The 14,448-nt window shown below is 39.5% G+C and overlaps 1 protein-coding gene and 1 long non-coding RNA gene across 3 annotated transcripts in view; one reads left to right on the top strand and one right to left on the bottom strand.

Annotated features, from left to right (window-relative positions):
* Positions 1–14,448, top strand: part of LOC148362813 (PDZ domain-containing RING finger protein 4) — a 248,545-nt gene that overhangs the window by 88,561 nt on the left and 145,536 nt on the right. The gene's annotated exons all lie outside the window — the stretch shown is intronic.
* LOC148362815 (uncharacterized) lies at positions 1,822–5,012 on the bottom strand. Its single transcript, XR_015850825.1, has 3 exons — positions 4,268–5,012; positions 4,077–4,189; positions 1,822–2,320 (listed from the first exon to the last, which is right to left on the bottom strand). It is a non-coding gene; the product is annotated as an uncharacterized LOC148362815 (long non-coding RNA).

The raw sequence follows: 14,448 nt of genomic DNA, 5'->3' as shown, positions 1-14,448 counted from the left end.
ATTTACACTGCAAACAATCTCCATTGCAGTTATTTTTGTGTCAAGGTTGCCATGGCGCCCAGCTGTGGCTCGTTGACTGAGTGGCTTACCTGCTATTTATACCCAGTCCTGTCACTCTCGTTTTGTCAGTCCGTCTACGAACCTCTGCCCCGCGAGTCGTGGGTTCTGATTCGGTCCTGCTTCCTCTTGGTATTTCCTGTCCGGTATTGTTCCTGTTTATTTTGTCCTGTTTAATATCGGTTTCCAGTTTTTTTCCCCGTCTTTTTTTGTCCTGTTTATTATTCTCTCCCGTTTTCGTTCCCGTCTAGTTTGTCCTGTTTAATTTCGATATCCTGTTTTAATATCAATCCTGCCTGTCTCGTCCTGTCTGGTATCGACCCCATCTGTCCGAAAAATGTTCAGACAATTGGTATCGATCTCGTCAGTCTCTGGCTTCCTTTCTTTCCATGCCAGACCGCTGCTAAACGTGCATGACTCCCCATCTCCCATGAAATAAAGGCTTGTGTGAGAAACATCACACAATTGGGTTCTGATCCTGTTTTGGTTCTTGACATTTTGTCTATTTATTCTGGTGCTTCTGTGACATGTTTCACTTTTTTTACTAGTAAAAAATATGTCCCTAAAATGAGCAAAAGTATCATATTTAGTTCATTTTTTGCACTTTTATTTTGTAATCCATATTGAAAATATTTCTTAAAATGGGCAACATGAATTAGCATTAACATTACCTGCAAAATAAAACACTTTTGTTTATATTGAATATTTCTTTTTATTTTATTCAAGAAACAAGATACTATTTGTAAACAATAAAATAAACTGTTATTTTGAAAAGGATGTACCATCAATGTTTTGCATTCTTTTTAATGTGCACGTTTGTCATTGAGAACATTGTATTTGTACTAAAATATACAAAAACTGGAGAAACAGTGATACCTGTACTTAAAAATCTCTCTACATACTAAAGCTTAAGGTTACGAAGTGCTGTACCTCAACGGGAAAAAATGGCCTCAAGTTACCAAGGCGTTTCAGGATACAAAGTCAGAAATACAGTACAGTATGTGCTGTTGTCGTTTTGTTTTGTTTTTTTACATTTTATGCCTCTCATTTTATGTTCATTGTGTGGTAATACAATTTTAACATGCATTTGTTTTATTTTCTGATGTTCTTTTATGATCTATTAAAAACACATCACACTGTACTTTTGCGGGGCCTGGAACGGATTTACCCATTAAGTTTTCAGGTTGCGAAACTACTCCCAGAACAAATTCAATTAATAAGTAGAGGTACCACTGTACTGTGTGTGATACAAATAGCGGTGACATACTTAAAAACTAGCTAAATATTTCATTTGTTTTTTGTGGTTTATATTTTGAAAATGGATTCAAAATGTGCAGCACGGCGGCGCAGTTGTTAGCGCTTGTGCGGCACAGTTGATGTCATGGGAACCTGTTGTGGGTTCAAATCCAGCTCCAGACTTCCTGTGCGGAGTTTGTATGTTCTCCCCGTGCTTGTGTGGGTTTCCTCCGGGCACTCCGGTTTCCTCCCACGTTCCAAAAACATGCATTTCAGGTGAATTGGCCGGTCCAAATTGTCCGTAGGTGTGAATGAGCGAATGAGTTGTCTGTCCCTGTGTGCCCTGCGATTGGCTGGCAACCAGTTCAGGGTGTCCCCTGCCCACTGCCCGGAGATGGCTGGGATGGGCTCCAGCCCCCCCGCGACCCTAATGAGGATAAGCGGTACGGCTAATGAGATGAGATGAGATTCAAAATGTAAATATTTTACAATTTATTTAATTCAAAACAAAAGCAAATTCAACACCAGACCAGTTTTGGTTGTACATTGAGGCTATATATGTAATACATACAATGGTAATCTCAATTCTTCAATGAACGACCTTGGCAATACACGTCTTTCGACAATATTAGCTAACCCAGCACTATATTAGGGTCAGTACAAGATCCATTCCCAACCTATCTTCGGTGTTCTTGCTGTGGACAGGAGCATTTCGTCCAAGAATTTACAGTCCTCGGTTCTTGTGCTGCCGAGAGCCAATGGGCATATCTCTTCCCGCTGTGATTGATAGGGGAAATGGGGCCTGGGATTGGAGCGTTGGCGTGAAGCTCAATTGTGTTCCCTTCATTAGCCAGGCCAGAGGGATGCCCCGCAAGACCCCTTGCTGACCCCTCCAACTCAATTACAAACCATAGGCCTGGCCAACGCTTATTGACGTCTCTCGCCCGACAGAAGGTGACATCTGGATCCCGTTCGCTCATGCGGCCGCCCGTCAAACATGTTGAACTATAGACAAAACATAAAAATGCTGCAAAGAAAAACAAGAGTGCAGTTATTGATTGCAATTTTAATAGCAGCGATGTGACTGGGTGTAATCAAAGGTTACTGGGGTAAAGCCGGGGTCATATTATATGAGTTCTACTTCAGCAATAATTTGTGTTAAATCGATTCTTTGACATCAAGAGCATGACAAAAACTCATTGAATTCCCAATTGATCTTCTGTGGATGGACTAACTGTGCACATGGTTTAAATATTCACTATCTAAGATAAACAAACATTACAATAATTTCGAAAAATATTATTGCATAACATTTTGAAATCCCCATGAAGATATTTTTTTTTTCTGTGACTCGTGAGGCTATAAGCTGTAGGAAAACGGTTTACATTTATGAATGCATATTGGCTTAGTTAAGGTAAAATTTTATATCTAAAAAGAAGAAAGAAAAATAGTAAAACGAGAGAAAGAGGGAAGGATCGAAAAGAGGAAAAAGAGAGAATGAATGAAATACTGTATAAAGGAAGATACAGTATGAAATAAAGAGGAAGGAAGGAAGGGACATAGGAACATGTAGGGGCTAAGCAGTATTAGCTGCTAAATAAAAAAAGGTATTTTATTAATATTATTTTTGTGTCATTCTGTTATTTATCAGTTAGGCTATTGGCCCCTGCTCTAGGTAAATACTACATTTTGGGTATTTTGATCCAAAAATAAAAATTATCTTTCTAGTTTAAAGCTATTTTAACTTGTTTTCATGAAACAAGAACCGTTCTGAAAGAAAGCAGAATTATTCAATCCAACAAAGGTTAGAAGGTTTTGCTCATTTTGAGCTTTAATTGTGGTAAAACATTTGTTAAAATGAGCCACTACAAAATACAATACCATGGTATTAATATTCCATTGTTATGATTGAATTTTTATCAAAAGTTCAGGTATTGTTTCTTGGTATCGGTGAATATTTAATTACAAAAAAATAAAATTTAGCTGAAAATGGTTATTTTAATTGTATCTTTTCTAGTTTTAAGCCATTTAAATGTGCTTTTCCTCATAGAATAAGAACATTTATACTTAAAATAGCAAAGCTATTTTATCTAGCAAAGGGTAAAAGTATTTTTTTTTCCTAACCCTGGTAAAAATATTTCCTAAATTGAGCAAAATCTAGCATTTTATATCAAGTACAATTTGTTCTTCATCGTGTTATTATAGGAAATGATTTAAACTTCTCAAAATAAGAAAGAATGGACTTGAGCAATCTGTTTTATCAAGAGTTTTGACCTACCACTGTGTTGTTAAAAATACCCAAAATTATATTTTAATACATTTTAAATGTTATAATAATAATAATAATAATAATAATAATAATGTTATGACTTTTCCTAGATCGATCCCAATAGTATAAAAAACATAACGTTAAAATGTCATGTTTAATCACAAAAAGTGGCCATTCTATGGGTAGTTTTTTTAAATGTTATTGTTTTCTTAAAACAAACACGGTTTTATATTTAAGGATATAAGACTGGCCAAACATATACTTTAATTTATCATTTGAAACACACTTCTCTTGTAGAATAGTAGTATTGAAATAAAAGTATTTTAGTTGATTTGTATTAATTTGTGTTGATATAGACGAGGGGTCGGGAATTTTTTTGACCGAGAGAGCCATAAAAGCACAATTTTTGGGAATTTGTTTCAGTGAGAGACATATAATACATTTTAAGACTGAATTCAATTAAATGTGAGCATAACAAGCGTCTTATTATTTTAAATAACGTTATAATACTCACCATTAATGCGACTTCTGGTGCTGCGTGGATTTGTAGTCTGGTTGGTACATGGTGAGTTTAAGCTTCATGCAGGTATTGAGGCTTTCATCCGTTAAACGTGATCGTAGGTTGGACTTGATGTTTTTGAGATGTGAAAATGACTGCTCACATGAATACGTTGATCCAAACATTGTCAATACACCAATACTCACACGCCTCAGTGTGTAGTATGTGACTGGAACAGCGTTCCAAGTTTTGAGAATCCGCTCATCTTTGGGTTGAAGTTTGTTCATTTCTGTCCGCATGTTCTTGCTCGCCAACTCCGCTTTCTGTCGTGCAATTCTTTCCAACTCTTCATTCAGTGATATGAACTTGTTCATCCACATCCCTGAGCCCTTCAGGTCAGCCACTTCTGCTTCAAATTTTGAGTGGGCTCACTTGTTGTGCATGCCTCTGTAAACTCTGTTTTTCAAAATGTAGTAAGCGACCTGTTTCAAGATCCTTGATGAAGAGCTCCAGCTTGTTTTCAAAAGCAAACACGGCGCGTTGAAGGGATAACACTGTATTTCCAACGCCTTGCATTTCAACGTTGAGCTGGTTCAGATGTTCGGTAATATCCACGAGATAATAGAACTTGAGGAGCCACTCAGTTTTCGCTAGCTCAGGATGCTCGTTGCCTTCCATTTCAAGGAAAGTCCGTATTTCGTTGAGGCAAGCCGCAAAACGGCTGAGCACCTTCCCTCTTGACAACCAGCGCACATTGCTGTGCAAAAGCAGACTGTGCAAAGGCGGCATGGCGTGTGTCGAAGTGTCGCTTTATTTTCGACCGTTTCATCGGTACAATTTTGTCATTGCAAATTAGGCATACCTCTCCAGATAGGCAAATTCCATTCGTCCTAAAATGTACGATATTCGTCACCTTTTTTTCGTTTCGCCATTTTCTCCGTTGGAGGGTTAGCTTTGAGCTAATGACCAAGGGACAAGGAACGCAAAAGGGGGCGTGTACCTGTGCCCCCAGCAACGGCCCAGTAACGGCCAACGTAGGGTATTATCATCCAATCAAAACAATAGACAATCGCTCATGCAACTGCAATTCTGCACAAGACATGAGCTCTAGAAAATCGATGGATGGGTTTAAACAAACAATATTTTTTTTTAAACCCAAATCTGTGAGCCAGATTTGCGAGCCAGATGTTATCATCAGAAGAGCCACATCTGGCTCGCGAGCCATAGGTTCCCGACCCCTGATATAGACTGTACACTGTTATCCTCATGTATCATTTCGATTAGGGACCAGAACCCCAAAAATAGATGAAAACCGGTAAAGTAGTCCCCCCCCCCGCTCTTAAGATGCCCTCTGCGAACCCCCGCAGAAAAATTCAAATGAGGATGGTAGATCTCAGCCAAAATAGTGCAGTTCATTTTAGGTGGGGCACAAATTCCAAAATCTCAAAAGCTAGCAGCAATATGAGACTAGGGATATTGAATTGCTGACGCACGGGTGAAGTTATTTTTAAGAGCAAATACAGTAACGACAAAAAAGGACCTACAAATGTCTCGTCCCCGCTCGTAGCAATATGTGACCGAGGATAATGGATCGCTGCTGCACAAGTGCAGTTCATTTGTTGGTGGACAGAATGGCAACATTTCAATGCTTTTCATTGCGCCTTTTTTGAGGGGACATTTAAGGCTCCATACAATTTGTACATTTTAATTCATATTTCCATGTATGCTGTATAGAAAAAAAATATCAATTTAGATTTTAAAATAAGGACAACACGAAGGTTAACTGAATATCCTGAATCACACAAGTTTATAAAATGACTTCCCCCCCAAAAAGTGTAAAACATTTCTCCATAGCTAATGAATTACTCACACACAAGGCTCACAGTTCGGGGCTTACTACGCTCACATGAAACAGATAGCACTGTTTTTTTATGGTTAAGAAGAGAAGCAGGAGAAGCCTCCTCATCTGGCTCATATACAGCACGTTTATCATGTGGTCGCTGTTGTTTTTCAGTGGAGAGCGGCATCCTGCTCTTCAGTGATGAGCCGGACCAAGGCAATGACAGGATGCTGCGTTTGTGTAACAATACTGATACCAAATCCTAAATCCCTGGGGAAATATTACGAAATTGTGAGTATTACATTGTAAAATATGCATTACATCTTTGGTGGCATTGTTTTTGGGGGAAACAAATTCAGGTTATGTCTTTTGCCTGACAAATTAAAGACGCGGTTTGGTTGGTTGGTTGGTCAATTGGTAAGGTCGGTCTGTAGGTTGGATCCCTTAAGCACTAGGTTTGCAGGGGCACCATTTCCTGTTGTGTCTTGGGCAAGTAAGGTTAATGATTGTAAATTAATTCAACCAGGCCGGTTTTACCAGAAATTTAAACCAATCAACCCTAAAAAGACAAAGAAAACGCTGCAATCCCATGCTTTAAACCCTAAAATATGTGGGATTGTTGCACTTATTTGTAAGGTCTAGATACAAAGATAAAAATAAAGGAAAAAGTACTTGCTGCTTTTGCTTATCATCTCATTTTTCCCTCGGCAAGTTGGCAGTAAACCCGCACCTCTATCGATTTTGACTGCCTCGTCTTGTAAAATGAAACCTGAAATTGCTTCCCCCTACCTACACGTTCACACACCTCCCATATTTCTTGACGCGCTCGCAGCTCGAAACCACTCGACAAACTTTGCAGCCTTTATTTCACACTTCTCTTCTCAGGTTTGAAATATTTTTCCCTTCCCGGGACTATTGCCTTTTGTTGTTGTTGTTGTTCCCTCTACACTGCCAATGCCACATCAGCCTCCTGATTCCAAACAGATATAAGGGACCCCTATTTCCTCCCTCTCCAAGGTAATCACCAGGAGGCCCCTGCCCGTTAATGAGCTTTTGTAAGCTCCACAGTGATGGAGGGGTATCCCTGCTCCAGGACAGTGGCTTCCGTAATTAGTAAATTGTCCTTAATTAGATAGAAGGAAGGGGCCACCGGCTGTGATGAAGTCTAGAGAGCTGCTGAATGATGGGGAAGGGGATGCCAGGCGCGGCTTATAAACGCAGAGTGCTGCGAGAGTCTAGTAGCCTTTAATCGACGGTCATTAAGGGCAATTAAAATTGATCAGACTAAGACAGAGCTGTTTTTTTGTCACCCCTTAAAACCAGTCCTCCGATTTGAACGCCAATGTTAAATCCACTTGAAAGCTTCTCTACACTACACGCTCCAGGCTGAAGGAATTGGAACGGTTAGACGTATTTTATCACAGATATCTTACTTGTGTTTTAATGGTGCAGCAAAAATCGACAACTATTTGATTATAAAATCAACTGCACACTATTTATGATCACAACGTTTATTTTAATATATTTTAGTTTCAGAATAATGGTGCACCAATTAATGAACAACTATTCAAGGCGGCTGTGTGGTTAGCATGTCAGCTGCACAGTTCTGAGGTCATGGATCAAATCCAGCTAGCAGCATTCCTATGCGGAGTTTACGTCTTCTATCCATGCTTGGTGTGAATGAGTCTGTCCCTGTGTGTCCTGCGACTGGCTGGCAACCAGTTCAGGGTGTCCCCTGCCCACTGCCTGAGGACAGTTGAGATGGGCTCCAGCACCCCCGTTACCCAACTGAAGATAAGGGGTGCAGATAATGGATGGATGGATATTCAAATATCAAACTTCTAATGATGTATAAACAGACACTAGTCAATATACCGTTTGGATTACAATTTCTTTAGATGTTTAAGATTTTCAGATTCTCAACAGTAAATATTTTTCAAATTTTAATTGTGCTCTATGGTGAAAGATCTTTGCGTCGATCAAAATTAATTGTTTTGCTGATCAAATCAAAAAGTGAAATCTTTTTTTTCTCCTTTTTTGAGAAAAAGGTTAAAAATATCGTTTTTCAGTCCTTACATACGGGTATTATTATTATTTACTATTATTATTATTATGGTCATTTATTTTTTAAAGATTGTGTATAATACATACACACAATAAAATCAAATAATCTTAAAATAAAAAGGTAATATTAAATCACATAAAGTGGATATTTTATAGGTAGTTTTTTAACTGTTTATTCATTTTTTTTTTTAAACACAGTTTCATATTTTAGGATCAATTATGGGCCAAACTGATACTTTTTTTATCACTTGAAATACCATTATTGTTTAGAATATTATTAAAATAAAAGTATTTTATCAAATAATCTTTTAATTGAAGAATAATAGAATAGTCATGTATTAATTTACATTATTATATACTGTTTACTATTATCCTCATGTATCATGATTAATAGGGACCAGAACCCCCACGATATATGAAAACCCTAAAAGTGCACAAGACATGAGCTCTAGAAAATCGATGGATGGGTTTAAACAAACAATATTTTTTTTTAAACCCAAATCTGTGAGCCAGATTTGCGAGCCAGATGTTATCATCAAAAGAGCCACATCTGGCTCGCGAGCCATAGGTTCCCGACCCCTGATATAGACTGTACACTGTTATCCTCATGTATCATTTTCGATTAGGGACTAGAACCCCAAAAATAGATGAAAACCGGTAAAGTAGTCCCCCCCGTTTTTAAGATGCGCTCTGTCGACCCCCACTTGCAGGAATAGTCGACAGAGGATAGTAGATTGCAGCCAAAATAGTGCAGTTCGTTTTAGGTGGGGCACAATGGCAATATTTATAAAAAGTTCAGGTATCAATGGCGAAAATTATCAATGGTTCGCAGCGATATGTGATTGGGGATATTGCATTGCTGCTGCACAAGTGCAGTTCACTTTTTGGTGGACATAACGGCAACATTTCATCGTGCCTCTTTTGAAGGGACGTTTACCGCTTCATACAAATTGTACATGGGCTTCATAAAACAACTTGAACGCAAAATGTGTGCTCTTTTCTCAATTGTGAGAGATAATGCCTCTTGTTGTTGACCCTGCCCAAGTGCTCACTCCTAGATAATCTGAAAATCGAGAAGCTCCACTATTGTCGTCGTTCAGCAGCAACACAGAAGGACGACGTGGGTGGAGCAAAGGCATAAGACGAATGGCAAATATGAGCCAAAGTGAAGAGATTAAATTCGTATCGGAATGAGCGTGAAGCCGATCAATCTCCACTATCGTGCGGCCGCCTCCTATCTGACTTTGATGGATGTCGCCTGCAAGGTGCGAGACGGTGAGACGAGAGACAGATTGAACTCTAGTTTGTTTGCAAACACCGCACTCAGTAATTAGCTCTTTCCACCAACCAAGAGACAGTTAACCGTAAAAAAAAATGCTAAAACTGTAAATTTCTCGGTGACAATGTATTTTTGACCATTCCTTGTACTTCCTAAAAAAGGAATACTTAATAATTATATGATAACGGGCTATATGATGACAGAGATCCCTCGGTTTTCATGGTTATTAGGGACCAGATCCACCTGAGAAAAGTGAAAACCCACGTAGTGGCGACACAGTCATGAAAACCCCTAAGGGTTAAACTTAAATTGAGATTACGTCATTACTGATTTAGAGTATATGGCTGACAAAATAACAATTATAGATCTACAGATAATAACCCACAACACAAAATAGCAGTTGAAAACATGGTTTTATTGCCATTATCCAAAAGTAAATTGAAAGTGGAGGGTTCTTCTGTCAGTGTAAGAGAGCAATTTAGCGAGCGCCCGGCTAACTGTGCGCTAGCATTGGTTGTCCTCATATTGAGCAGATCTCTGTGATTAATAAAATAAAACCACCGTCCCGAATCAGTTTCACAAACTGTAGCCCCGGTCACTGGTTTCTAGGCTAACGGACCTGGCGTTGGCAAGATACAGGGTCCGCAGTGGTGGCATAGGAGATTTGTTAATCTAGCTGTTAGCAGTAAGCCAGACCAGCAGCACGGCTCTTGCTTTCTTCTAGACGCCATTTGAGTCACTTCTGGAACCCAATAATAATCCAAGGAAGCAGCAGCTGCTGGTTGACTGTCCTCAGAGTCTGACGTAATTTATTGATTTCTTTTAAATACAAAAAGCCCGAAAAGCAAGCAATTACTATGCTTTCCAGTTTGTTTACTTAGGCAGCGCCCGCCCGCTGTTTGACTGACAGCATACACCAGCCTATCACAAGTCACGCAAACAGACAGTTGCGGAAGCAGACAGTCAAAAACTACCCAACATAAAATTTCCTCCCTTTTCTGTCCCTGCTGCTGTCTAACAGAACACAACGCATGATACAATGATATCAATGACAATAAAGACAAAATTGATTGGTTTCAAAACATGCAAAGGAGCGAACCAGCAATAATTATAAATAATAATAAGCACAAAGGAGCGAGGTGTCTTAGTACTGTAAATTACAAATTACAACCCGCTCCCTTTTTGCTACGCTTAAACCACTGCGGCTTTAAACACGGTGCAGCCTTTTTCTTTTTTTCTTCATCGTGGCACCAAGGAAAACAGCGAGCTGCTATTCTGCAACACATCCACTTTTAATACAAACAACTGCATTGACGTCTGGAAACTTTTATGGCCATCTTTTTGATATATTACAGAAAAGGTGCATAATAGGGGGTTTAACAGTACTTTATTGACTATTTACAACGTTTTCACGATATCTTCACTTTTTCACCCACAATTCCTCATATTAGACTTCCAAATTAAGCAGCAGTGGAAGTTATCTATCAAAAACGTTGCACTTAATTTTCCGTATCGTCAATGTCAGGTTGCTTAAGTTACCTTTAAAACTCCAGGAGCATTAACAAGTAAATGCAATTTGGTCTTGTTTTGTGGCAAAGATTAATCATAATACAAAGACGAATTCTACGTCTGTGTTAAATCTGGCACTTTTTTCCAATGTGTTATTGCCCTAGCGCTGTCATCTAGAAATATAGCGATCACATTTTACGCCACAATGTTCTTATCCGTGTTTTCTTCCAGCGAAGTAGTAAATATGTGCTTGTCTTTCTAACCGCCATCTGAAATGGTCACATAATCTCAAAACATGTGACGTAAACAACTCAAGGGTGTGCGCCGGGTCTGGAAATATAAGGAGTAGATGTGAAATAGTTGCCTTTTTTGGCAATTTAATCCTGCGTCTTAAAATCCTGTGCGGGTCACCACTGTTCACGGTTAACGGGTCGACAAGGCACCAATGAGGGCGCAACTCTGAACAGCCTGCGCCACTGTTGAGTGTCCCTGGCCTGAGTTTGGGTCGTGGCAAAGTTGGTACCAGTCCATTCCTTAATGTTGTTGGCCCAGTTCTTTTTCAGTATTCCTCTCCCCCTGTTCCCTTGTACCGTTTTTTGGAGAACATATCACTGAAGTTTTCGTCTGTGCCCTCTGATGGTGTTCCGCACCGTTTCGTTTGTCACACAGGCTAAGTAGCTGATGCCTCAAAGTTTTCTGTAGCATCACATCTTCTTGGCCTGGATTTTCTTTTCCAGTTTTGCTGGAGAGTCCATGTCTCGCAAGCATATGGGAAGATTGAAGTAACCAGCGCTTGCATGAGTTTGAGCTTTGATTTCACTGCTATGTTCTTGTCCTTCCAGGTAGGTTTAAGTCTCGCAAAGGCGGCCGCGGTTTGCGCTATCCTGGCCATGATTTCTGGTTCGTGCATACAAAAACAACATTAAGTTTTGTTCTTAAATTTGAGCATGCAGCTTTTAATCGGCTTTTAATCTAGTCTGGAATTTACGATACCGCTGCTGTTTGATTTTGAGAGCAAGATCTCCATGAAGAACTTATCAGGGCCTACTTCAGCATGAACAGGGAGCATTTTTACAAACGCACCAAAATCTACTGCTATTTTCACCCTGAAATCCCTCCGCCACCATTTCTCCGGTGATATCATCTGCTGCTGAAATTGGCCTTATTATAATTTAGCTGCATTTCGCAGAGGAGCAGATGAAAGGGTTGGTTGATGGCACTCTTAGCGCAGTGTGAAAAGTCCCATAGTGGAGTCAAGGAGACTGCCGGTGAGGCGGGTGGAATTTGTGGATCTGGCATGGCTGGTACGGAGCAATTAGTCCGCAAAATGGCCGACTACTCTATTTCCGTTTTTTTTTACGAGATGAGAAGGATGAAGGAGGCCAGGATGCTCCGGTTGCACGCTCGCACAGGGAGCCGTATACTTTACAGGCGCCTGTGCCTTGTGTACATATAGTATAAAGAAGTAGTGATGACTCTGCAACGGAAGTGGGTGAAAATTGTCGAGGCGAGACAAATAAAGCCATTTGCATGTAAAGACCAGCCAGAGAGTGCTAAAATCTTTGGCGGGTAAAAGACGAGTTTCTCCCGCGTGGATGTCCCTGCGATTTCCCGACGCAAAGACTCTTGATCAAGAAGGACAGGCGATACGTTTGGGAGTCGTAGGATGATAGAGGACACGCTTATTTTTTTTTTTTTAATGCAACTTGAGATACTCTTGGACCATATCTGTTTGTCATTGAGCACATTTTTTTATAGCACTTGAGGTTTACAGCTGATAGATTTAGAAGACTCACGGTGACAGAAGTGGACAATTACTTGAGACTAGAATGGAATTGTAACCTTAACGAATGTTTTTAATATTACAAGAATATCTTAATATTATCTATATTTTGATATTACAATAGATCACCCAGTTTAGTTGTATTTTTACTTTTGAGTTTTCTGCATTTATGTAATATTTACAATACAAACTTTGTATTTACTGATTCTAAACAATTGTATCTCCATTTTAGAATTGTATTTTTTTTGCATCTATAGAATTTTTACAAAACACACATAACAGAATAAAAAAAAAGCATAAAGGAAAAGAAAAAGAAAGGTTGTATGAAAGGTTGCATTCTTTGTAGTTGATTTTATATCAAAATTGAGCACTACCTGCCTATTATGGTGCAGATGCCCTTAGCTTGCATGAAATGTTTCCCCTCGCTTATGCAAGGTACAAAAGCTCAGTGCTTTACTATTGTATAACAATCCCCCCAAAAATAGATGCGAAGACGTTATAGGAACGTTTTCTCTGCGAGGGGTGACATTTTCATGCAGTGGGGGGTGGTTGAATAATTTTGCAGCACAAAACAGACACGGATACAAGTGTGCGTATTTAATACAGCGGTAGCAAAACTAAGTTTGGTTGTGGTTTATTCAAGTATCGGTTACAAAGTAAAACACACTGATAGAAACTTGTAAAAGTTAATTTTCAGCTTCCTCTAAGTTGCGAAGCTATGATTTATTCAAGTCAAGTCAAGTCACATTTATTTATATAGCCCTTAATCACAAAAATGTCTCAAAGGACTGCACAGGATTACAATGACACAATTACCTGATCGTAAACCAACATGCGGGCAAGGAACAACTCAAAACCTCAGCGTGAGGAAAAAGAGAAAACCTGAGAAGGGACCTAACAAGTGGTAAACCCCTTTTCAGGATGACCAGGGTGAGTTACATTTAGCATTACAATACACAAACATAATAAACACTAGGTAACATGTTGAAATTTGTCCGGAAAGTGCATTACAGCAACGACGCCCCCAGCCTGTAAACTAGTCCAGAAAGTCTATGATGGCCACGACGCAGCTTCCCATCTCTGCCAGCTGGTCTATGCAGGCGTTGACATGCTTCAGGTCAAACGCTGGTCCGCTGACTCATCTCAAATCATCCTTCTCCTTCGTATCACCACCAGGCAGGCAGTCGGAAAAAAAAAAGGACAATACAGAATATTAGGTGGGCATCAAATTTATCTGCAGTTCTCTCACGGTTGCTGCTAGGTTTCCATTTTTTTCCGGGTAGCGTAGAAATCAACACACCACGGCAGACAAAAACACGGAAAGCATACAATGGAGGGAAAGTACACTTTTGGATCAAATTCATATTCGGGACAACTCTTTTCAGCCTCCGATAGCACGACTTTCAAATTGTTTTATACGCTTTGGCGTTAGCATCCATGAGCACTTCCGCTAACAATGCATCGCACGTGAAGAATCTCGTCCTCTCCCAGGCGAAGCAGGATATGATTAATTAGGATTTAATGAACAAGGTACGCTTGAAAAACACAGGAGACGCCGAAAAGTCACGTCAGTTTAATTGAAAATGTGAACAATCATCGGATTTCACCCAAAAAGGTTGTAAGGCTGGACTTAGCCAAGGCTCAAAACTATGACCTCCCATTCTCGGGCGCAGAGTTCTATGGCCATCGAGCCGTTCTGCATGTGCGACAGGGCGCACTGCCCGAAAGGGCGCGCCTTACTGTTCAAAGCAAATCTAAGACTTTTATGGGCATGAAAATACAGTAGATGTTTTTTTTCATGTAAAGAAAATACTATACATGAGAATTGTTATTTTTTTATTTTTTGAAATAAAAAACATATCGCGATTATTATTTGTTTATTATTTACATTTATAGATTTTTTTACACAAAA

The sequence above is a fragment of the Urocampus carinirostris genome, chromosome 7 (genome assembly GCF_059441175.1).
Source record: "Urocampus carinirostris isolate Australia breed hairy pipefish chromosome 7, RoL_Ucar_1.0, whole genome shotgun sequence".
Taxonomy (NCBI): domain Eukaryota; kingdom Metazoa; phylum Chordata; class Actinopteri; order Syngnathiformes; family Syngnathidae; genus Urocampus; species Urocampus carinirostris.
This window is presented reverse-complemented; position numbering and strand designations above follow the sequence as displayed.